General features: G+C 54.9%; 2 long non-coding RNA genes across 2 annotated transcripts; one reads left to right on the top strand and one right to left on the bottom strand.

The window, feature by feature from the left end:
* Nucleotides 1–5,847: 5,847 nt before the first annotated feature.
* LOC115837914 lies at nt 5,848–12,498 on the bottom strand. The gene is made up of 3 exons (XR_004032925.1): nt 12,289–12,498; nt 6,389–6,541; nt 5,848–6,264 (listed from the first exon to the last, which is right to left on the bottom strand). It is a non-coding gene; the product is annotated as an uncharacterized LOC115837914 (long non-coding RNA).
* LOC115837915 lies at nt 12,385–14,368 on the top strand. Its single transcript, XR_004032926.1, has 2 exons — nt 12,385–13,396; nt 13,543–14,368. It is a non-coding gene; the product is annotated as an uncharacterized LOC115837915 (long non-coding RNA).
* The last annotated feature ends 8,052 nt before the right edge of the window (nt 14,369–22,420 follow it).

Here is a 22,420-nt window from a genome sequence, read left to right as displayed (position 1 = left end):
GCTCAGGCATGTAGATGCTCAGGCACAGTAGGCACTCAGGCACACAGTAGATGCTCAGGCACACAGTAGGCTCTCAGGCACACAATAGGCTCAGCACACAGTAGGTGCTCAGGCACACAGTAGGCTCAGGCACAATAGGCTCAGGCATGTAGTAGATGCTCAGGCACACAGTAGGCACTCAGGCGCACAGTAGTGCTCAGGCACCAGTAGGCTCTCAGGCACACAGTAGGTGCTCAGGCATGTAGTAGATGCTCAGGCACACAGTAGGATCAGCAACAGTAGATGCTCAGGCACAAACAAACAGTAGGTCTCAGCATAGTAGATGTCAGGCACACAGTAGGCGCTCAGGCAACAAAGCACACAGTAGGCGCTCAGGCACACAGTAGGTGCTCAGGCATGTAGTAGATGCTCAGGCACACAGTAGGCGCTCAGGCCACAGGGGCAGGCGTAGGATGCTCAGGCACAGTAGGCGCTCAGGCACACAGTAGGTGCTCAGGCATGTAGTAGATGCTCAGGCACACAGTAGGCGCTCAGGCACACAGTAGGTGCTCAGGCATGTAGTAGATGCTCAGGCACACAGTAGGTGCTCAGGCACACAGTAGGACTCAGGCACACAATAGGCTCAGGCATGTAGTAGATGCTCATGCCGGGCCACTGAGACTCATAGGCCCTGTCATCAGCTGAGCATGTTTCTTGGACCAAAGACCTGGCCACCCTGCCCCTGCCTTGCTTTTTTTTTTTTTGAGATGTCTCACTCTGTCACCCAGGCTGGAGTGCAGTGGCGCGATCTCGGCTCACTGCAACCTCTGCCTCCTGGGTTCAAGCAACTCTGCTGCCTCAGCCTCCTGAGTAGCTGGGACTACAGGAGCATGCCACCAGCACACCTGGCTAATTTTTTATATTTTTAGTAGAGACGAGGCTTCACAGTGTTAGCCAGAATGGTCTCGATCTCCTGACCTTGTGAACCGCCCACCTCGGCCTTCCAGGGTGCTGGGATTACAGGCGTGAGCCGCCTCGCCCGGCCCCTAGGGTGCTGGGATTACAGGCGTGAGCCGCCGTGCCCAGCCCCCAAGATGCTTTTACATTTCCACTGGACCCTTGCGGGAGGCGTTGGCTGGGCCGCCCTCCAGGACACTTCGTTCCCTCTGCTCAGGGCATTCTCAAGGCCTCAGCGACACTCGGGCCATCCTTCCCTTCCCCAGGACACCCGCCCGTTCCCATCCCTAGATGTCCCAGGCCCCAGGAACCCCTGTGCCAGCCATCCTGGCAGCCCACCTGCCCACCTGACACCCTCCCCACACCAGCCTGGGATCCATGGAAAGGCGCGGATGTGTCATCCTTGGGGGCCAAGGCTGCACTGACACCAGGGCCTGTTGTGAACTCAGTTTAAGGGCAGCAAAGCTGTGAGCCAGATGAGGCTTCTTGGCCAGCTGGAGGCTCTCCTGGGACACAGTGGGGAGTTATTGGGGAGGGCCCAGTGTCCCCCTGAAATGGAGTGTTGGGACCTGAAGCAAGAGTCAGGGATACCGGCCGGGCTGGCTGACGGCCCTGAGGCTGGCCTGAGTGCAGCCCTGAGGGGCTGGGTGATCCCTGCAGCCTCCTCCCCTCTCGGGGCCTCAGTTAGGAGAGGGCCACGAAGGTCCTCCCAGCCGCCGCATCTGTGTGTACCTGTGGACAGAGGCAGGCCTCGCCCCTGGCCCACCCCTTCCTTGCAACCTTGACCCCACGAGAGACCCTGGGTCGGGGCGTTGGTGGATGGTGCCCTGCCCTGCATCACCCCAGGGCATTGGTGGATGGTGCCCTGCCCTGCATCACCAGCAGCAGCGCTCTCCTTGATTAAGCAGCAAGGCAAGGTGGGTGCTGACTCGGGGTCACTCACAGACCAGAAGGCGAATTGCAGAGGTGCACCCTGTAATTTAGTCCAAATGAAAAGGGCAGGAAGGAAAGGTCAATACTGTTTTAAATTAGTCTAACCGCTCCTTTATGTAGAGGACACTCTTGCTCCAAAGGACTGGCAATTTAGCAGTTGGGGAAAAAAGGTCAAGCTTCTCGGCCCTAGGGCAGGTAATAAAAGCCAGTTACATTTTTGGAAATCATACCTGCAGGTTGTCAATTCTGGCAAATTCTGTACAAATTAGTCTACTCAAACGCTTGAAGAGAAGGCATTGCAAACCTCACTGGCAAGCCAGCTGGGCGGGGGTGGGATCACCCATACAGGCAGGGGGAAGGGAAGGCCTGGGGCTGGGGTGGGGGAGACGGTCAGGCCCTGGCCTACTCCATCCAGTTTCCTGCAGACTGGACCCCAGGCCCTCCTCACAGAGCACCCCACAGAAGGGCTGCCCCGCAGGGAGGCGCTGCAGAGGGCGCCCCAGGTGTCCCCTTGCACTCGGGGTGTGCAAATCTGATCCTTGGCTGCATGAGCGGACAGAGACGGTGCCGGAATGACCCTGTTCAGTGTGCAGCACCGACTCCTGGCCACCCACACCAGACACCCTCACCCCCAGTCTGGGGTTTCTGGAGAAGGGGACCCAGGGGTGGCTCCTTTCTCCCCACAGGCTTGCAGGGCCCCTCCCGACCTGTGCTGCAGCTCCTGGCTCCTGTGGGCGCCCAGGTTCCCGGGGCTGTGTGGGAGACACAGAAGTGGGGGCACCTCCGCAGCACCCACATCCTGCTGACACCGTGCATGTGAGTGTGCATGTGGGGCGGGGGTGCGCCAGGAAGGCAAAAATCCCAAGTGTCAGCGCCCGGTGATTTGAGGAGTTCAGACAAAGCCTTCCCTGGGGCTGTCCTCGGCCCACTTGCCCATCATCCCAATGTCCCTGCAGCCCTTGAAATGGCTCGGATGTGGGGCAGGAGGGCTGCGCGGATGCCGATCTGAGGCTGAGGTTGATGGATTCCGGCTCCCCCAATGATCCGGCTGCTGCCCCACACGGGGCTTCGAGGCTGTGGCAACAGAGCCAGTGGGACACGCTCCTGATGCCAGACCCAGGGGTAAGAGCTGCCCCTGCTCCAAGGTCTGCGCCACGATGGCCGCCAGAGCGAAAATGTGAGGGAGAGAAGTGCTCTCAGGGCCTCCCAGGGAGGGTCTGCAGCGTGTGACTTGCTAAGCACCCTCCTTTCTGATCCCGCCCTGAGCAGCTCCCTGGGACTTTTGTTGGTCAAAGCTTCAGCTGTGGTCAGAGCATCCAACGCTGCCGTCAACATGCAGCTGCTGCCATATGGCTGCAGATGTGGTTTCTGGAACAGACGGGCCCAGCCCTGCAAGGTAGACTGGCTCTTTGGCTCTCGAGAGCAGCATGGCGCAGTGCTGATCTGCGTCCACAGGGCCCAGCCACCCAGTCAGCTCACCTGGTTCTTACATTTCCACTCCACAGACAGAACCCAGACCCAGATCTGTTTCCTCCGCCTCCCGCCCTCCTCGCCCCTGCACCATTTCTTGTCCCACAGAAGCTGCCATGGGTGCCGTGTACCCCATAGGGTGGGAGAGAAAGGTGTGTCCAGGAGCAACCTCGGGAAACAGGGGGCAGAGGATGCGGTGCAGAGCCGAGCTCCGGACTCACCCTCCTGACCGCCAGAGCCCCTGCCTGACTGCATCTTCATGGCATGAGATCGGTATCTAGGAGGCCACACTCTTTGCCTAACATCCAGGACACAGGAAAAGGATGGAAACAGAAAAAAATACATAAATAAATTCAAGATGCATTTTAAAGAACATGAAAAACTTTAAAAGGATGGCTAATTGTCTAACATTTTGTTAATTCAATCAGGCTTGCAATTTAAAAATAGCTTTGCCTTTTACTGAAAAAGAAATTAATTATAATTTCTTACTGAATCAAGGGAGAGAATTCGGGACTAGGTGGTTCCCTGAGAAGGTCTTCTTACACGTTACCCTCCAATGTCCTGTGGCCAAGGGAGCTTCAACCCCCACTTTATGAGGGTTGTGGTGGCTGGAGAACTCAGAGACGCCTCTAAAAAAATTGCAAGCTGGCTGGGCGGGGTGGCTCACCCCTGTATTCCCAGCACTTTAGGAGGCTGAGGCAGGCAGATCACCTGAGGTCAGGAGTTTGAGACCATCCTGGCCAACATGGTGAATCCCCGTCTCTACTAAAAATACAAAAATTAGCTGGGTGTGGTGGCATGTGCCTGTAATCCCAGCTACTCAGGAGGCTGAGGCAGGAGAATCACTTGAACTTGGGAGGTGGAGGTTGCGGTGAGCCAAGATGGTGCCATTGCACCCCAGCCTGGGCGACAGAGCAAGACTTCATCTCAAAAAAATGAAAAAATGAAAAAATCGCAAGCTGCACCCAGGTGTAAATCTGGAGGGCGCCTCCTTGGAAAACTTGGCTGTTTACTGCACCCTCAGTTCAAGCTCACCGGCCGTCCTTCCCTGTGCACACACAGGAGCCCTCCAGTGTGTCTGGAATATCCCAGAGCCACTGTCTCCTGGCTGCCTGGCCTCCGTGAGCTGCACTCCAGCCTGAAGGCCAAGACGGCTGCTCTGGAGAAAGAACTTCCCCTGGTGCTCAAGTCCCGAAGGAGAGACCCATGGGCGTGGGGAGGGGAGGGTGCCTCGTCCCCAAGGCTGCGCTGCTCCGAGGCCTGGCCTGCACCACCCCACGGAGGCTTCTTTAGCAAACAAATCCACACTCAGTGTGGCAGCAGCGAAGTGCTTTTCTCAGCTTCCTGCTTTCCTCCAGAGAGCAAACCAGTGCCTGACCGTCCGGTTCTCCCTGAATCAACACTCACCGAAAGGAGCTGGTGGAGGGGCCTGTGGGCGACAAACAGCCACAAACCAGACCCTGGGGTCTCCGGAGCTGGGGGCTCTGCGTGGCCAAGGGGTCGTTAATGGGCACGGTTTCCAGTCCAGTCCAGGCCAGCGGTGGTGGGGCTCAGACCCATCCAGACACTGGGATCCAGTCACCCCAAAATAACGAGTTGGGCCTTGAGTTCCAAGTCATCTTTGAGCAGCCGTGCGTCAGCACCGCTGTCCCTGACCACCCCGCGCTGTCCTGCCTCCATCTCCTCCTTCTCGCTGCACCCCAGGTCGGGAGCTAAAGGGCAATTCAGAGCCTGCTGCCTGCAGGAAAAACGTCTCCCCAGCACCGCAAGTCTCTGAGCAATTTGAGGCCCAGAAACCGCCCAGACATAGCTTCTGCTTTTCAAAATCTGTTCATTCGTTTAGCCCCAGGGAACCTCATCCCTGTATGTCCACACCTGGCATCCCGAGGAAGCTGGGGGGGAACCGCACCTCCATTCCTCCAACTCAGAAACCCCCTTCTGCACCGGCAGCTCTGGGCCCGCACTAAGTGTGCAGTGCGGCCATCCTGCAGCTGAGACACGGGGTGCCCGGCAGTGTTTGCATGGATTCTACAATATTTGGGACAGACTTACACTAAAAAATCAGTCACTGCTTCTCCAAACTTCCTGTTGAGCTGGCACCCTGTGTTTTTGTTTGCCGTGTTTTTGTTTGTTGTATCTGGGTACCCTAAGCATGATCCCAAGTTACAAAGTCAGGCCCTGCAGACTCATGGGAGGCAGAATGGGGGCCCCTAAACATGCCCACTTCCTGTTGCACGGAAACTGTGAACACATGAGGCTGCCAGTCAGCTGCCCGACAGGGAGAGGCGACCCTGGATTATATGGGGAGACCCAGTAGAATCTCGTGCCCTTCAACATAGAGGCAGAGGGCAGAGCAGGTCTCAGTGACAAGACACCTCTGGCTCTGAAGATGGAGGATGGGACTGAGGGCCGAGGGGTTCTCCCCTGGAGCCTCTAGAAGGAACCAGCCCTCCCGAGACCTGCTGTTAGCCCAGGGAGACCATTTCCAACGTCTAACCTGCAGAACTGGAAAGTGTAAGTGTTCTTTTTAAAAAAGTTGTCGTGAGTACATAGAGGGTGTCGCTATTTATGGGGTCCATGAGATATTTTGATACAGGCATCCAGTGTGTAATAATCACATCAGGGGAAATGGGGTGAAGCCGCTATGTTTGTGATAAATTTTTAGAGATGCCAGAAAAATATATGTAAATAGGACCCAGTTAGATAACATATATTTTTGGCTTCTGCTCTGTAGAAACTCACACATGATTTGGGGAGTTGTAAAGGCCTGATTTGATTTTGTTTGTTTGCTTGCTTGCTTGCTTTTGGGCCTGGTGTGCCAGGCCAGCAGGTGTTTAACTGAACCTGGCTCCTTGCTTGTTCAAGTATTGAGTGAGGGCAGCCTCCAGGTTCCGCGAGCTTCCGAGTGAGCCTCACGCCTCACAGCTGCAGGTCAGAGAGCGATTTGTGGCCCAGACACCCCCTGGACGTAGCTTCTGCTTTTCAGAATCTGTTCATTCATTTAGCCCCAGGGGACCTCATCCCTGAATGTCCACACCGGGCATCAGACCTGGTTGCAGACTCGGTGGTTCTAGGAGGCAGCAGTGTAGACCCGGTGAAGGAGCAGCCAGGGCCTGAGTGAAGCTGGGGCAGCAGAAGCAGCTTTTGATATTTTTTTTTTTTTCTGCTGAGTCTTGCCAGCTTTTAGTTTAGAAGTTCCTTCCTGGGGAAGAAAGTGGCCACTTAAATGGCATAAAAAATAATGCACCAGGCAGGGGACCCCTGAGACCCTGGGGCTGGGCTCTGGCTGGGGGCCTCACATGGAGGAGGAGGGATGAGATTCTCAAGGAGGCCGAGGTCCCAGGTCTTGGGCTACCGGAGGCTCCTTGGGGCCTCTGCCTTCCCCAGGAGCAAGCAAGGAAGGAATGTAGAGCAGCAGGGCCGTGGGCGCAGGGCAGCCCTGGGAGCAATGGGGACCGTCACGCGGCCCCAGCCTCCACCTTGCTGGCGCTCCTCTTGCCCCAGGGCAAGCCCAGCCTGCTGCTCGCTGCCTGCTTCTCCTGCATTGGAGGCTCCAGGCCCAGAATAGCTGCTCGGAGCCAGCATTTGCATCCACGTCTCCTCCACACGTTAGAAAACCTGGGCTTTGTTTTGTAACTGCTGGTTCCGCTCAGCAAATAGAATTGTATGTAACTGTGGAGGGGCCCTGCACTGTGGCCCAGCCCGGGAGACCCACGAGGGCCTCAGGAGCACGGCTTCTCCCTCTGCCTCCGGTTTCTGTTTCTGACCACATGTCTCCAAGCCAGTCAGTCCTGAGTGGCCACAGTGGGGAGGGGGCTGCACCAGGGGCCTGCCCTGCTGTGCTGGCCTCTGCCAGGGCTGGGCTCTGCCCGAGAAGAAGCCCAGGGTTGGGCTCTTATGTGCCCACTCTCAGGTGGGGTTGCGGGAGGCCTGCATGGCCCCACGGGGATCAGTGTGATGAGCGTGACTGGAGGATGTGCGGGCCTAGGATGAGCAGAGGGACCCTATAGAGCCACGACCTCAGGCCCAGGGCCCCTGTCGGCCCCAAAGCGAGTGTGGTGGCCGTCGTTGGGACCCCAACAGGGGGCGGCACTGGCGTGAGGTCTGACACCTGCCAAATTCCTGCAAGCTGACCCCTCGATGGCGCTCGTGCTCTAATTCTGCCCCAGGGAACCCCGAGGTCAGGATTGGCATCCCCCCTGCTTAAGGGGCAGCTGAGGCCAGGGTGGGGCCGGGGTGGAATGGCGGGCTGCATGCCGGAAGCCCATGGAGCCCAGATCTGCTCCAGGTCACGACCCTGTACCTGGCTTGGGGTCCACACTCCCCAGACACAGATGGCGGCATGTTCCCCTCGGATCGTCCACCTGTTCTTTGGCCAAGCCCTGGCCCTCATAGCAGGCTACTGAGTTCAAGGATGCCCCTGGGCAGCCAGGCTGGGACCCTTGTCCACTCCCTGGACGCACATCTGCCCGCCGCCGGGTTCACAGGGGAGGGATTAGAAACCACTCAATGGTACGTCGAGAAGGCGAGCGGGGTGGGGATGGGGGTGGGAAGGGGACAGGCCCTCCCCACACGTGGGGAGACTTGTGGCTGTGAGGTGCTGCCTCGGCCTCCGAGGCTGGCCATAGGCTGGATTCAGACACAGCTCGAGCCACTCACCCTCCACGTCCTGCTTAGGAGGGGGGCGGGGCCTGCTAAATCCCCAGCGCCCAGGGCCCAGGGACATCCCATCCATAGCCTCAAGGTCCCTGGCTTCCCCTGGGGATGGGGCTGTCGCACCTGTGTCCTCCCAGTTCCCGGGTCCCGTTGATACACACACAGGGGTCCCTGGGGGAGTTTCCTAACTCCCCTTCCTCTGAAGGCCAGGCCTGGGAGAGTGAATTCTCCAAACACTCACCCTCACTGTACCACGGCAGTTTAGAGAATGTGGATGGAGCTGCTTGGCTGCACACCTTGGGGGGGCGTCACCCTCTTTTTAGCCTCAGTTTCCCCATCTGTGTAGTGGGTACCAGAGAGGACTTCGCACAGAGGCTGTGCATTCCCTTTTTTTAATTTTTATTTTGTTGAGTCAGAGCCTCGCTCTGTCTCCCAGGCTGGAGTGCAGAGGTGCAATCTCGGCTCACTGCAACCTCCGCCTCCCGGATTCAAGCGATTCTCCTGCCTCAGCCTCCTGAGTAGCTGGGATTACAGGTGCACCGCACCAAGCCCAGCTAATTTTGGTATTTTTAGTAGAGACAGGGTTTCACCATGTTGACCAGGCTGGTCTCGAACTCCTGACTTCATGATCCACCTGCCTTGGCCTCCCAGAGTGCTGGGATTGCAGGCATGAGGCACCATGCCCGGCCTGAGGCTGTGCATTCCCTAACAGAGGGGGATGTCTAGCTGCCCCCACAAAACACAGCAGCTCTGAACATGTCTAAGGTCAGCCTCTCCCTGCTTTCCTTTTCTCCCTGATCAAATTCATGTGGCTTCCACTCAGCCCCTTCTTCCGGCTCTTACTTAGGAAAGCAGATCTAAGCAGATCTACCCCAAACTCCAACACACACTGGAACCCTCAAGGTCCCACCCGACTGAAAGCCATGTAGCCGGTGCGGTGAGTACTGGATAGATGGATAATGACGGATGATGGATGGATGATGGGTAGATGGAGGAATGCATGATGGATGAATGAAATAATAGATTACTGGATGAATTGAGTGGATAGATAAATTGATGGATGGATGATGGATGGATAAATGAATGGATGATGGATGAATACATTAATAGATGAATGAATGAGTGGGTGGATGGATAGATGGGTGAATGCATGGATGGATCATGGATGATGGAAGGATGACAGATGAATGGATGGATAGATGAATGAATGAATGGGTGAAGGAATGAATGGATGGATGGATGGCAGGCTCTCCATGAGCCGCTCTGCTCTCCTCCAGGGCCTCCTGCTCACTGGCCCCTGTATCTCACATCCTACTTCCAGTTTCATGGAGACAAGAGTGTCCTCCCCAACCCAAGTTCTCACCCCCATCCCTTCCTCCCTCAGACCCACCTGGAAGGGCTGCTGCTCTTCTATTGTAGAAGTCTCCCATCCCAAGGAGGTGCCTAGTCTTTCCCCTCAGGAAGGCACCTGGTCCTTCCCCCTCCCTTCCCTCCTGGGAGACACCTGGCTCTTCACCTCCCCCTGGCCCTTCACCTCCTATCAAGGCAGCTCCCTCAGTATTTTCTGCAGACCTTGGTTGTCTCCTGTGATGTTCATTCCCTCCCGTTCCCACAGACATTCTTCCATGTCCAGCCCAGACAGAAAGAGGTGCCCCCCTGCCGGATGGATGATTGAGGCTGCCTGTGTGTACACGTATGACTGAGCAAGGGACGGAGGTGTCCGTGTGCAGCAAGCACGTGGCATGACCTCGGAAGAGGGAACAAGACAAGATGTCCCCCAAGGTGCCCATGAGGACCCTCCCTGGGCAGCTGGACTCCAGCCCACCTTGGGTTGCAGTGTGCATTGGGGGTGGGGCCAAAGACCCCTCCACACAGAGAAGGCAGCCAAAGGGAGGAGGGAGCGGTCAGAAAAGGTTGTCTCAGCCAGGGAGCGGCTCCACCCGCTCCTAAGAATGCCTGACCTCAGACGTCAGCTCCTGTTAGAGACCCCTGCACACCCCCTGCCCAGAGCCAAACTCTGAGAGTCTCTGGATGGACTGAGGGGTGGGACAAGGAAAAAAAGGAAGGAGGGAGGGAGAGAAGCAGCAAGGAGGGGTCGCCTGGCCTGGCTCCCCCAGTGAGGAAAGGGGCTGTGGCACAGAGATTCCAGCTGCAGGGCTGGGGGCAGCCGAGAATGGCACCTCCAACGCCCACCGCAGGGGCCCACCCGCCTGCCTCCTCCGGGACCAACCGGCCTCGTTCCTCTCACAGACTCTTTGAAAGCGTATTTGTTAAACGTAGCATATTGTGGATGATTAGATTTAAATTTCAATACACTTTGTTAAAAATAGATTGGCTCTCACCAAGAGGAGGGCCGCAGGAAGGGGCTTTCAACGGCTCGTCTTTGGAATATTAATAGCATGGAAATGTTATTAGAATAATTTTTCATCATGAATAATAAATTAATGGAATAATTCAGCGGCGCCACGTGACATACCCTGCTAAGAGGGGCTTTGTTTTAACAGAATGGGGAGGGTGGGTTTGGGGTGTGGGGGAGGGCAGAGCTGGGGGAGGGTCTGCCCAGGGCAGGCGGGGTTGGGTGGAAGTGGGTGAGGTGCCTGAAGGGATGAAGGCTCCGGAGGCATTTGGGGCAGAGGACAGGGACCTGGGACCAAATCCTCAGGCACTTTTAGCTTCATGTCTCAGCCAGAGTTCTGGCCCTGGCGGGCTCCTTCCCACAGAAAAGCTGGGAAGAGATCTTGGTAGGGGCCCGGCCGCACACACCATCCTGCTGGGGGTGGCTGGGTTGGACTTCACCATCCCCACGGCCCTGCAGCCTCCCCTCCTGCATCTTTATCCTTGGTAAATGCCAGGAACCTCGAAAGCACCCAGAGGCCCAGAGAAATTGAGCACACGGGGGTGGGGCATTCAAGAGCAGGAACTGTTTCTGGGGCCCCAGGGGCAGGGCCAGGGTCTCCTGGGCATTTCTGTGCTCGGGACCCCTGCTGCGCCTGAGCCCACTGTGGAAACTGCCTGAGGGGCCACACAGAGCTGATGGGGACAAGCACGCAGGGTGGGCACCCTTGTGGGCTCAGCTTGGTCCAGGGTGTCCACTCGGGGACGGGGAGGGAGATGGGGCACCAGGGAAGAAGGGTCTGTTCACGTAGTCAGCGCCCCCTCCTTCTCCCCCCTCCCTCCTTTTGCCTCCCTTCCTGCTCCTGCCTGCACGGTGAGAACAGAGAAAACAGAGATGAGATGGCCCCTGCCCTGGGGCAGTCAGCGGCGGAAGGACCCTCCAAGGCCAACCCAGCTCCTGACAGAGAGGCAGGGAGGCAGCCTGGGGCAGGGGGCCCTGGCAGCAGCGGCACACGGAGTGTGCACACGGATCCTAGTCAGCCTCTTCCAGGGTGCTGAAGCCAGTGGGGGCCCCCGGGGAGGTTTTGGGGGACTTTTGAGGGGGCCTGAGGGGTTCCGCTCCTCCTACCCAGGGAGCCGCCATGCCACTAGTGGGCTGTCCTGGAGACTGGGGGAGAAAGCACACAGGCTGTCAGGAAAGGTGGGTCGCAGGTGGGCAGGGCAGCCCGGCTGTACTGATGGGCAGGCACTGGGTGAGTGGATGGCAAAGCCGTCAGGTCATCCCCACCTCCGTCCTTGCATTGGGCCAACCAGGTGTGTCAGGAGGTTGTTTGACCATTTCTGAGAGGCGTGCTCTGTCTCTCTCTCTCCCTCCCTCTCTCTCTCTCCCCTCTCTCTCTCTCCCTCTCTCTCTCTCTCCCTCTCTCTCTCCCTCTCTCTCTCTCCTCTCTCTCTCCCTCTCTCTCTCTCTCTCTCCTCTCCCTCTCTCTCTCCCTCTCTCTCTCTCTCCCTCTGTCTCTCTCTCTCCCTCTCTCTCTCCTCTCTCTCTCTCCCTCTCTCTCTCTCTCCTCTCTCTCTCTCTCTCCCTCTCTCTCTCCCGCTCTCCTTCTCTCTCTCTGTCACACACATTTGCACATACTCCAGTGTGAATGGAGTATGAATGTGTGTGGTAGGCGACAGCTGTGTGTGTATGTCCGAGTGTGTGTGTGCGTGTGTATATGTCAGCATGTGTGAACACGAGTTAGAGCATGGGTGTACCCGTGCGTGACTTAGTGTGTGCGCCTGCCCAGTGATCTCCCTCTCGTGAGTCTGGGCTGCTGCTCCGCAGGCCTCAGGAGCCGACGGCGCACCCCGGAGCCTGGACTCTCCAATGCGCCTGTGAGCTGCGTAATCAGCTGCTAAGACGCTGGCGCCACCGGCTGGGGCCCTGTTCTCCCCCTCTCTTTTCTACAGTCTTACCCTGCAACTGACAATTAATGTTCGAAAGAACATGAAATGGAGGAGAAATTACAGCAATTTATCAACTGAAATTATAGGTGTAGACACATGTCAGCAGTGGAAATAGTTTCTATCAAAATTAAAGTATTTAGAGATTTTCCTCAAATTTCAAATTATGCGAATCCCATTTTCCGCGATGCTGCAGCGCGGGGGTTTTAATTGCAGGATCACGCAGAACGCCACGCCGTGTGATTGTGACTCAAGGTCTCTCCTCCCAGCTGCTCCCTCCGGTCCACAAGACAAGGAAGACCCTCGGTTTGCCAAGATCAGCAGCGCTGAGCGACCAGGCAAGACAGTCACTGATGCCTGAACCGAGTTCACCGATGTCACGGAGGCCGGGAGGCCCTCAGCAGGGCCCGGGGGCTCCCCACCTCCAGGATGGCCAAGAAGAAACAGGACCAGGAGCCTAGGGCGCCCTGGGGAGCCCCCGCCGCGCGGGCCAAGGGTGGCTGCCCTCAGAGCTCAGATGGGCTCCCCGGAGCGGGGCTTCCGAGCCCCTGGAGACGGCGTGAAGGTGCAGATTCTGCGGCAGGTCCGGTCCCGCGTTTCTAACAAGCCCCCGGGTGACGCGGCTGCTGCCTCCGCGGCACGGTGGGCACAAGGGCCGTGGGCTGGGGCCGGCCTGGGCTTTCAGGCCTTTCCACGCTGACCCGACACCGACCAGGCCGCAGCCTGGGAACCGGAGCCGGCAGCTGCGGGCCGCTCTCTGGGAAGCGGGACTGACCTCCCCTCCCCACCGTCGCCCCTGCGGTGAGATCCTGCCTGCCTGGGAGCAGGGCCCTGCGGCTGGGCTCTGGGAGACAGAAGTGGCCCCACGGCTCGGGCCCCACGCAGTGGACACTGACACTTAATGTTGGTGTAATTGATGTCAATTCGGGTACCCAGGCCCCCAGTGAGATGCCTAATGAATTCGCTGCGATTAACGGTGCTCCACGCCGTGGACGGTGGCCAGTTCTGATGGAGGCTGAGCCGGCTGGGGAGGCGTCTTGGCCAAGAACCAGCCCCAGCCTCGCTCAGGGCCCCAACCCGCAGACCATGTAATTAAGCTGCGTTCTGCAGCCAGGGCAAGGTGCGGAGAAGCCTGTTTCTAGCGCTGGGGAGGAGGAAGTGGGGAGGAGGGAGCGGGGAGCAGAGGAGCAGAGCGGGAGGGAGGATCGTCGCGCAGGGGCCTTTGTGGATGAGGCTGGGATGCCCCCGCCCCTCCGTTCCCTCCAGAGCCTCAGCTCTGAACACCTCCCCGCACCTCTGAGGAGCCAGGCCTGGAAAGCCTCTAAAATAGATTTTTCTGCCTCAAGACAGAAGATGGGCGTTCCCGGGAGAGAAGAGCTGCCCAGTCACCTGCTCTGCTCCACCTGGTCAGAGACCCTTGACCTTTAGAAGACTGGACCTGAGGGCGTGGCTGGTGGATCTGAGGACGTGGATGGTGGACCTGGCCAGCTGTAGCTTTTTGGGTTCTTGTGGTCCCATTTCTTGGGTCAATCTCACACCTGCCCGCTCCCAGGAAGATACCCCCAGGCCCCTCACACTCCTGGGGGCAGCTGGAATTGGCTTCAGGGCGGGACGAGGGGCCCCATGGGTGTTTGGAATCCCTGATCTGGGTCCGGCACTGGCAGCAGGATTCTAGCCTGGCCTGGACTCTGGTGTGTCCCGTTTGAAGAAACCCCGCCCTGTGAAAGTTCAAGTTTAGCATCCAAGGACCCATTTAAGAGGTTTGCTGAGCCACGTCGCAGGAGGGTCTGGGTGCAAACGGAGGTGGCAACACGCAGAGCGAGCCTTGAGCACCCAGGTTACCCCCAGGGCTTCCAGTCCAGCCTGGGGGCTCCTGCCGTCCTGCGGAGCAGCCCCCTGGGATCAGGGACGTGGCTGAGCTGGAGAGTGTGCAGGATTGAATAATGATGTCTGCCACGGTCAGGCCAACTGCTGTGTTTCTGTGGCCCACAAGCTAAAAATGGTTGGAAAAAAATCAAAACATTAATATTTGTGACATATGAGAATGCTGTGAAAGTCAACTTTCCTGTCCATAAATAAAGTTTTATTGACACAGTCATGCTCACTCTTTCTCATATTGCCCATGGCTGCTCGTGTGTCCAGGCATACACCAGGAGGCTGCAGACGGAGCTGGATTCTTTCTGGCCCTTTGCTGGAGGCATTGCCGACCCCTGCTCTGAGGCTCCCCATGGCTCTCAGGATCCAGACCCCAGGCTTCCCAGGACATTGGGGGCCAATGGCTCCCTGAGCTGCCCTCCTCCCCAGCTCTTCTCCCACCCCTGCCCACCCAGGAGCCCTCACCATGTGCCACTCGCTGCCCACGCAATCTGACCTGTGAAGGGCAGACAGAGGAGAAAGCCTGCCTGAAAAAGAGGACTCTGACTTTGCCACCCCGCTGCCCTGCCTGGCCCCACTGTGGAGTCACCAGGAAAGGCCATGGCAGAGGGACATGCCCACGAGCTGCCCTAGGGGAGAGCGGCTGGGGCAGGGAGGGCAGCACTGCCCTCAGGAAGCCCCACGGTGGTGCCCCCACCTCCCCTGGGTTTCAGGAGTGTGGACAGATCCTGCTGGGAGCAGATGGCACTTCTGCGGCTGAGGCCTGCTGGACGCTGGGCCATGCCAGGGACCTGAGCCTGGGGCCACACGCTCCTCCTGGCTGATGTCACCGCTCTTCTTCCAACAGTCTTGGCCCCCGGGTGGGCCTCCTCCTCACCCACTCTCCATGTGGACGGATCATTGCTGCCGCCCTCTGTTCCTCCCTCCCAGGACTCAGAAGAGGGGCCTGGTGTGAACAGGAGGCAACCGCTGACCCCTGGCCTGCGCCCACGCAGAGGCCACCTCCCAGTCTGGTCTCTCTGGGCCAGCCCCTGGAGTGTGAAAAATTGAAAAATAGAAATTCCTGGGAAGCGCTGACTCTCCTGCAGTTCTCAGCGGTTCGCCAGGCCTGTACCTGTCTCGGCCAGGCCCACGGCTGTCAATGCGGTGGCCGCCATCCCGCCAGCCTTGGCCGCTCAGGGACTCTGGGCTGTGTGCTTCTGATGTTGCAATGGGAGCTCAGACCCCACATCTGTGGACTGAGGCTTCTCAGCCTGGTGGCCGCTAGACCCAAATAACACGGGGACCCGGGCCGGCCGGGTCAGACCCCATCGAACACTTGGGGATTCCTCTCAGTCACAGGCCCTGTGCCTTGCCCGGTGCCTCAACGCCCACAGGGTCAGCCTGTTCCACGTCCTGACACCCTACTCTGCACTGGGCCAGCCTGGCAACCCCGCCTCCGCCACCACATAACCCCGGATCTGCCCCACCCCCTGCCCTCCCACAGAACACCACTGCGCTCCCGCCCAAGTCAGTGTTTCAGGAGGAGCACAGCAGAAGGTGCAGGAAGGCGAGTCTGGCCAACACCCTCCAGAAACTCATTCCTGCACCCCCTGGGAGACCTGGACTGGGATGTGGGCACAGGGGGGCCTCTGTGCTCTGGGGCATGGGGGTGGGTACAGTCAGGAGGGGACGTGGCAGGAGACATGCACAGCCCCTCTCCGAATCTGCATGAGGCACCTGCCATGCAGCTCGGACCTCCCTGGGCCTCCAGGCTTGGTGACCACAAGGCTGGACTGAGGGTGGGGGCAGCTGGCCCAGTAGGGGCAGCGCAGGTGACCCAGCACAGGGGCTCTGGGAGGTTGAGGGCTTGCTGGAGCCAGCCTCCGGGGCTCCTGGAGGAGGGAAGACCGCAGGAAGACCTGGTCCCAGAGGGTCCTGGCCCCGTGGGCTTCTCCGTCTTTCTTCCTAAGGAACGACCACACCTCTCATGCAGCCCGAGCTTTTCTTAGAGACCAAGGAGGCTGAACAAGAAGCATATTTTACACATCGCTTTTGCTCTCCCATGGGAAGGGACGATGGCCTGCCCTTGCTGGCAGTTTTGGAGGCATGCCCAGAAGTTTGTGTATCTGTGGATGCTGGGCCAGGCGTGGGCAGGACCCTGTGGGGAGGGGCCTCGTTGCTGGTGTCAAGGGAATGAGCTCCTTACAGGCCTCTGGACAGTGGCCCCAGGGCGCCCAGCCCCTTCTTATCCTAATCAAGATCCCCGGAGGACACCCTGTGTCCCCTGAGCTCTCCAGGGCTGAGGCAATCTCTGCCCCATGTCTCAAGCCTCAAGAGGCTCCCCTCTCTCTTACCCGAAGAACCTGTGATTGGCAGAACAACAGTCCCCCAAACGTGTCCACGCCCCAATCCCAAGACCCCGTGACCCTGTCCCCAAGTGGCACAGGAACCCTGCAGGTGGGACTGAGTTAAAGACCCCATGACCCCGTCCCCAAGTGGCACAGGAACTGTGCAGATGGGACTGAGTTAAAGACCCCGTGACTCTGTCCCCACATGGCACAGGGACCCTGCAGGTGGGACTGAGTTAAGGATATTGAGCCAGGAGGTCATCCCTGTGTAATTATATTCTATGCCATAATCTCTTTACATATAAAATAAACCTAATTGTACATAATCTGTATTTATATATTTTATTTATGTTCCGTCCTCCTTATAGGAGCGAGGCAGGAAATGAGGCCATGGGAGCAGAGGTCAGCGAGCTGCAGTGTGAGGATGGAGGAGGGGCCAGAAGCCAAGGGATGCGGGAGGCTCCAGAGGACGGGGTGGCAGGAAGCAGGTTCTCTCCGGGAGGCTCTGGAAGGAGCCAGCCCTGCAGACAGCAAGATTTTAGCCCAGCGAGACCCGCCCTGACCTCCAGGACAGGAAGACGACATGTCATACTGTTTTAAGGGCTCATTTTGTGGTTTGTGGAGGCAGCCACTGGTTCTGACACCAAGCGACCCCGATTCCTCCAGTGAGTCCAAGAGCACAGAACAGACTCTCACTCTGGCCGAGGACACGGTGAGGGAACTGTGGTGACCCCAGTCCTGTTCTTGTGGCTCTCACTCCAGGAGGATGGCTCTAGAGCAGGGAGGGGCCAAAGAAGGCGAAAGCAGACAATGGGTAGCCCATGCTGGGGGCTGCTGCATGTGTGGCAGCCACCTCTGAGTGGGGGACATCTGAGCTGGGACCTGTGCGGGCATCTGGGAGCCAAGAACTCCAGGGACCATGTCAGGATGAAGCCATCCAGCAGGCATGACCTCAGACCCAGAAGGCAGCAGTGAGGCTGGACTGGGGACAGCTGGGGAGATGGAGACACAGGGGCCAGCGGTGATGGGGACAGGGTGCTGTGTGAGACATCCCTGGTGATGCCTGGCGAGGTTTCCAGCAAGGGATGGGTAGGGTTTGCTTTGTGCTTTCAGAGAAGCTCTCCGGTGGCTGGAAGGGCAGGGGTGGCCCAGCTTCAGTGCCAGGCGCTGGGGTCAGACAATGCGGCTCCCTCCACTCCAGGTGGGGAAGGGTTACCCCATGGACCCTCCTTGATTCTCTGGCCCAGAAGGGTCATGTCAGGAGGGTGGGCGTGGGAGCTGCATCTCCCTGGAGTCCTTACTTTCCTCTTTCTCAGACTGAGCCTCTCCAGGGGAGCAGAGCTGCTGGTGGCTTATTAATTGTGATCAACTATGAAGTGTTTTACTTGAGGGAGGGTGGGGCAGAGAACTGAGGAGGGAGGGAGGCTTCTGGTGAGAACCCCATTTCCCAGATGACCCCCGACGGCACCTCTGACTCCAGAACATGGAGACCACTGCCCACGAAGGGAGCCTCCCTGCAGCTGGAGGGGCTGCTGCCTGCTCCGGTCCCCTCAGGTTGGACTGAGGCTCGGCTTCAAAAGGGTCCTTGGGCAGGAGCCACCTTCCAGGGAGAGTCACCCCCGCCCCCAATGGTGGGACCCAGAGGGCAAGAAATAGACACATCTCTTTCCCTGGATTGCAGGGAACTCTAGCCAAGCAACTCCACTCATTTCTCCATAATTCCTTATTCATAATGTGTGAGTGAGGTGGCAAGGGCCATAAAATCAGCCAATAATACAAAATCTTGTAGTCTTGTTTTGCAGTTCTTTCCCAGGGCTGTAGCCTGAATGTTTATGTGTCCCCCAAATTCCTATGTTGAAATCAGAACACCCAAGGCAATGGTATTCAGAGGTGCAGCCTTTAGGAGGGGACTAGGCCATGGGGTGGGACCCTCCTGAATGGGATTAGTGCCCTTCAAAAAGGAACCCCAGACTGACCTCTCACCTCCTGCACTATGTGGGGACACACAGAGGAGGCACCATGGATGAACCAGGAAGCTGGCCCTCACCAGACACAGGACCTGCCGGCACCTTGATCTTGAACTCCAGCCATATATATGTATATTGTCTATATTCTGCACCATTCCCACCAACAAGGCACAAGAGTTCTAACCGCTCTGCAGCCTCACCAACATGTGTTATTTTCCATGACCTTCATTATGACCATCCTAGTGGATTTGAAGTTGTATTTCCTTGTAATTTTGATCTCCATTTTCCTAATGACTAAAGATGTTGAACATCTTCTCACAGGCTTATTGGCCATTTGTATATCTTCTTTGGAGAAAGGTCTATTCAAGTCCTATGCCCACTTATAGTTGGGTTGTTTGTCTTTTTGTTGTTGAGTTATAAGAATTATTTAAACATTCTAGATCTGAGTCTCTTATCAAATATGTGATTGACAAATATTTCCTCCGATTCTGTAGATTGTCTTTTTACTTTCTTGATAATACCCCTTGATGCACAAAAGTTTTTAATTTTGATGAAATTGAATTTTTGTTCTTGTCTTGTTCGTGCTTTTGGTGTCTTATCTAAGAGTTCATTACCACATCCAAGGTCATAAAGATTTACCTCTAACATTTTACTCTGAGTTTTATAGTTTTAGCTCTTACATTAAGATATTTGACACATTTTGAGTTAATTTTTGTATATTGTGTGGGGTAAATGATCTTTTTTTTTTTGCTTGTGATAGTTGTCTCAGCACCATTTGTTGAGGAGATTATTCTTTCTCTATTGAATTGTCTTGGCACATTTGCTGAAAATCAGTTGGCCATAGATATATAGGCTTTCTCTGAAATAGATTCTATGCTATTGGTCTATATGTCTATCTTGATGACCGCATCATACTATTTTGACTATTGTGGCTTTGTTCTAAGTTTTGAAATTAGAAAATATCAGTCCTCCATTTTTTTCTTCTCTTTCAAGATTGTTTTGGCTACTTGAATCTCCTTGAAATTTCATATAAATTTGAGGATTGGGTTTCATTTTCTGCAAAAGATCCTTGGAATTTTGGTAGAGGTTGCATTGAGTCTGTAGATCATTATGGATAATATTGCCATCTTAATATTAAGGCCCCCAATCCATGAACATGAGATGTCTTTCCACTTCATTCCTAGGTATTTTATTCTTTTGGGTGAGATTATAAATGAAATTGCTCCCTACCTTCTTTTCAGGTTGTTCATGGATGGTGTATAGAAACACAACTGATTTGTGCGTGCTGATCTTGCACCCTGCAAATTTGTTGAATTCATTCATTTGCTCTAAAGGGGTTTTTTTTTTTTGTAAATTTTTTGGAGATTTCTGTATATAGGATAATGTCATCTGCAAATAGAGATTTTTTTTTCTTTTTTCCCCAGTTTGAATGCATTTTATTTCTTTTTCTTGCCTCATTTTTCTGGCTAGAGCTTCCAGTATGATGTTGAATATTAGTGGTGAAAGTGGGCATCCTTGCCTTGTTCCTGGTCTTAGTGGAAAGTTTTCAGTCTTTCACCACTGGATATAATGTTAGATGTGGGTTTTCCATAAATTCCCTTTATCATTGTATTAGGCCATTCTTGCATTGCCATAAAGAAATACCTGAGACTGGGTAATTTGTAAAGAAAAGAGGTTTAATTGGCTCATGGTTTTGCAGGCTGTATAGGAAGTGTGGTGCTGGCATCTGCTCAGCTTCTGGGTAGTCTTCAGGAAGCTTCTAATCATGGCAGAAGATGAAGGAGGAGCAGGCAGGTCACATGATAAGAGCAGGAAAAAGAAGGGGTGGGGAGATGCTGCACTTTTAAACAACTAGATCTCACAAGAACTCACTCACCATCTCAAGGACAGCACCAGGCCATGAGAGATCCACCCTCACAACCCAAACACCTCCCACCAGGCCCCACCTCCAACACTGGGGATCACAGTTCAACAGGAGATTTGGGCAGTGACATATATTCAAATCAGATCAATTGTATTGAGGAAATGCCCTTGTATTCCTAGTTTCCCAAGTATTTTGTCATGTAAGGGTGTTGGAGTTTTCAAATGCTTTTTCTGCCTCAGTTGAGATGACCATATGGATTTCTCAACTTTGTTTTATTAATGTGGCCTATTTTGCTGGTCGAATTTTATACGTGGAACCATCCTTGCATTCCTGGGATAAGTCAAACTTAGTCAGGGTGTGTAACCTTTCTCATATGCTCCTGGGAGGGTGTGGAGGCTCAGTTCCCCACTAGGCCCTGCTGACTCCATCCCATAAGAGATTGGGGCACCATCTATTTCCACCAGGCAGGGGATAAATGATCCACTCTCTGCTCAGCCTGTCAACACCACTGAGTGAGGACATCAGAGAACTGTCACCTGCCTCTGCAGGGTGGGGGTGAGGTGGGGTGGCCCCTCTGAAACCACATTGGTGTCCGGCTAGAGTAGGGCTGACAATGCCTAAAAGGGGCTCTGTTGTTTGACCACCCTCTCCTCATGCTTTAGCTGGGAGGAAAGCTCCAGGCTTCTCCTGGAGCTTTTTACTCTGTCAGTGATGACTGCAGGTTGGAGGCCACTGCAGTGTCCTGTCTATGATGTGTGGGAGGCAATAAGGAAACCCAGGGCACTCAGCGCCACGTCGTCCTGAGTCTGGAGGCTCCCAGGCAGTGGCCTTCTAGGCTCCTTGGTTGTGTTATGTGCAGGACTTTTGGGTTTTAGTGAGAAGATCCAGGAAGATTGGGCAGCTCCATTTTGGTGGAAACAGAAGTCTCCAATTCACCCCCTTTTGAGTGTCCTTTGAGGTTTTGATGGAAACATGATGACTTCAGAGGACAATCCGAGGAGTGCTGGCACCTGCATGCTGCATGTCTTCCTATATCCATGGCACGCATGTCCACATGAGCAGGCCATCCTCAGTGGTCTTCACAAAGATCACATGTGTCCTTGATGGGTGACTCTTCATACCTTTTTTCCCCACTGCAAAGGGAATTACTTTTATTTGTTCTTTAAGTATTATTTTTATAGGGATGATAATGATTTTTGTACATGAATCCTATACTTTGCTGATTAGTTCTCATAGTTTAGCTGCATATTTCTCTGAGCTTCTGTGTAATTATATTCTATATGAGAAAGGACTATTTGTCTCTCCCTCAATTCCTAGTCCTTGTCTTTTTTGTTTTGCCTTGTGATATTGGCTAGGACCTCTAATACAAACTAAATATAAATGTGATAATGGGCCTTTTTGACTTGTGTGATAACATTTCCAAAGTTCTATTATTAAATGTTATGATGTTTGCTGTATTTCTTTTGCCTTGTATCCCTAGCTTGCTGAGAATTTATCTGATTAATGCTGCAATTTGTGGACTGCATTTCCTTGCCTCTGTTGAGGTGAGCTCATGGCTGTTCTCCTTCCAGTGGTTCATGTGGTTTAAAACAAAGTGTTTCTGAGATTGAGCCAGCTTTGCATTCCTCTTCATGACATACTGTTTTATACATGGATGGACTTGATTTTCTAGTGTTTCTTAGTCCTTGTCCTGTTTTGATGTCAATATTATACCAGACTTACACATTACTTGGGTAGTTTCCTTACATGAAAAACTTTTAAAGATAGATATTTACTATTCCTAGAAAGTTTGGTGAAACTTGCCTATAAAACCTGGATCCAGAGGTGTGCATGTGTGGGAGAGAGGGAGAGAGGTTCAGTTACCATTTTGATTTATTCAGTGGTAATTGATTTGTTCACTTCTTTTGTATTTTTGAGTCAATTCTACCATAGTTTTTCTGTAAAATTATTTATGTTATCAGTATTTTCCAATTTACTAACATAAAGTGCTTAGTATGATTTACAGTTTTTAAAATCTGTACTGTGTCTACAAACACACAATATTCTATTTTTCTCTATCCTAACTTAAAAAGCTGTTTCCACCTGCATGTGTCTCACATGCACACACA

Source organism: Nomascus leucogenys, chromosome 13 (genome assembly GCF_006542625.1).
Source record: "Nomascus leucogenys isolate Asia chromosome 13, Asia_NLE_v1, whole genome shotgun sequence".
In the NCBI taxonomy this organism is placed as follows: domain Eukaryota; kingdom Metazoa; phylum Chordata; class Mammalia; order Primates; family Hylobatidae; genus Nomascus; species Nomascus leucogenys.
This window is presented reverse-complemented; position numbering and strand designations above follow the sequence as displayed.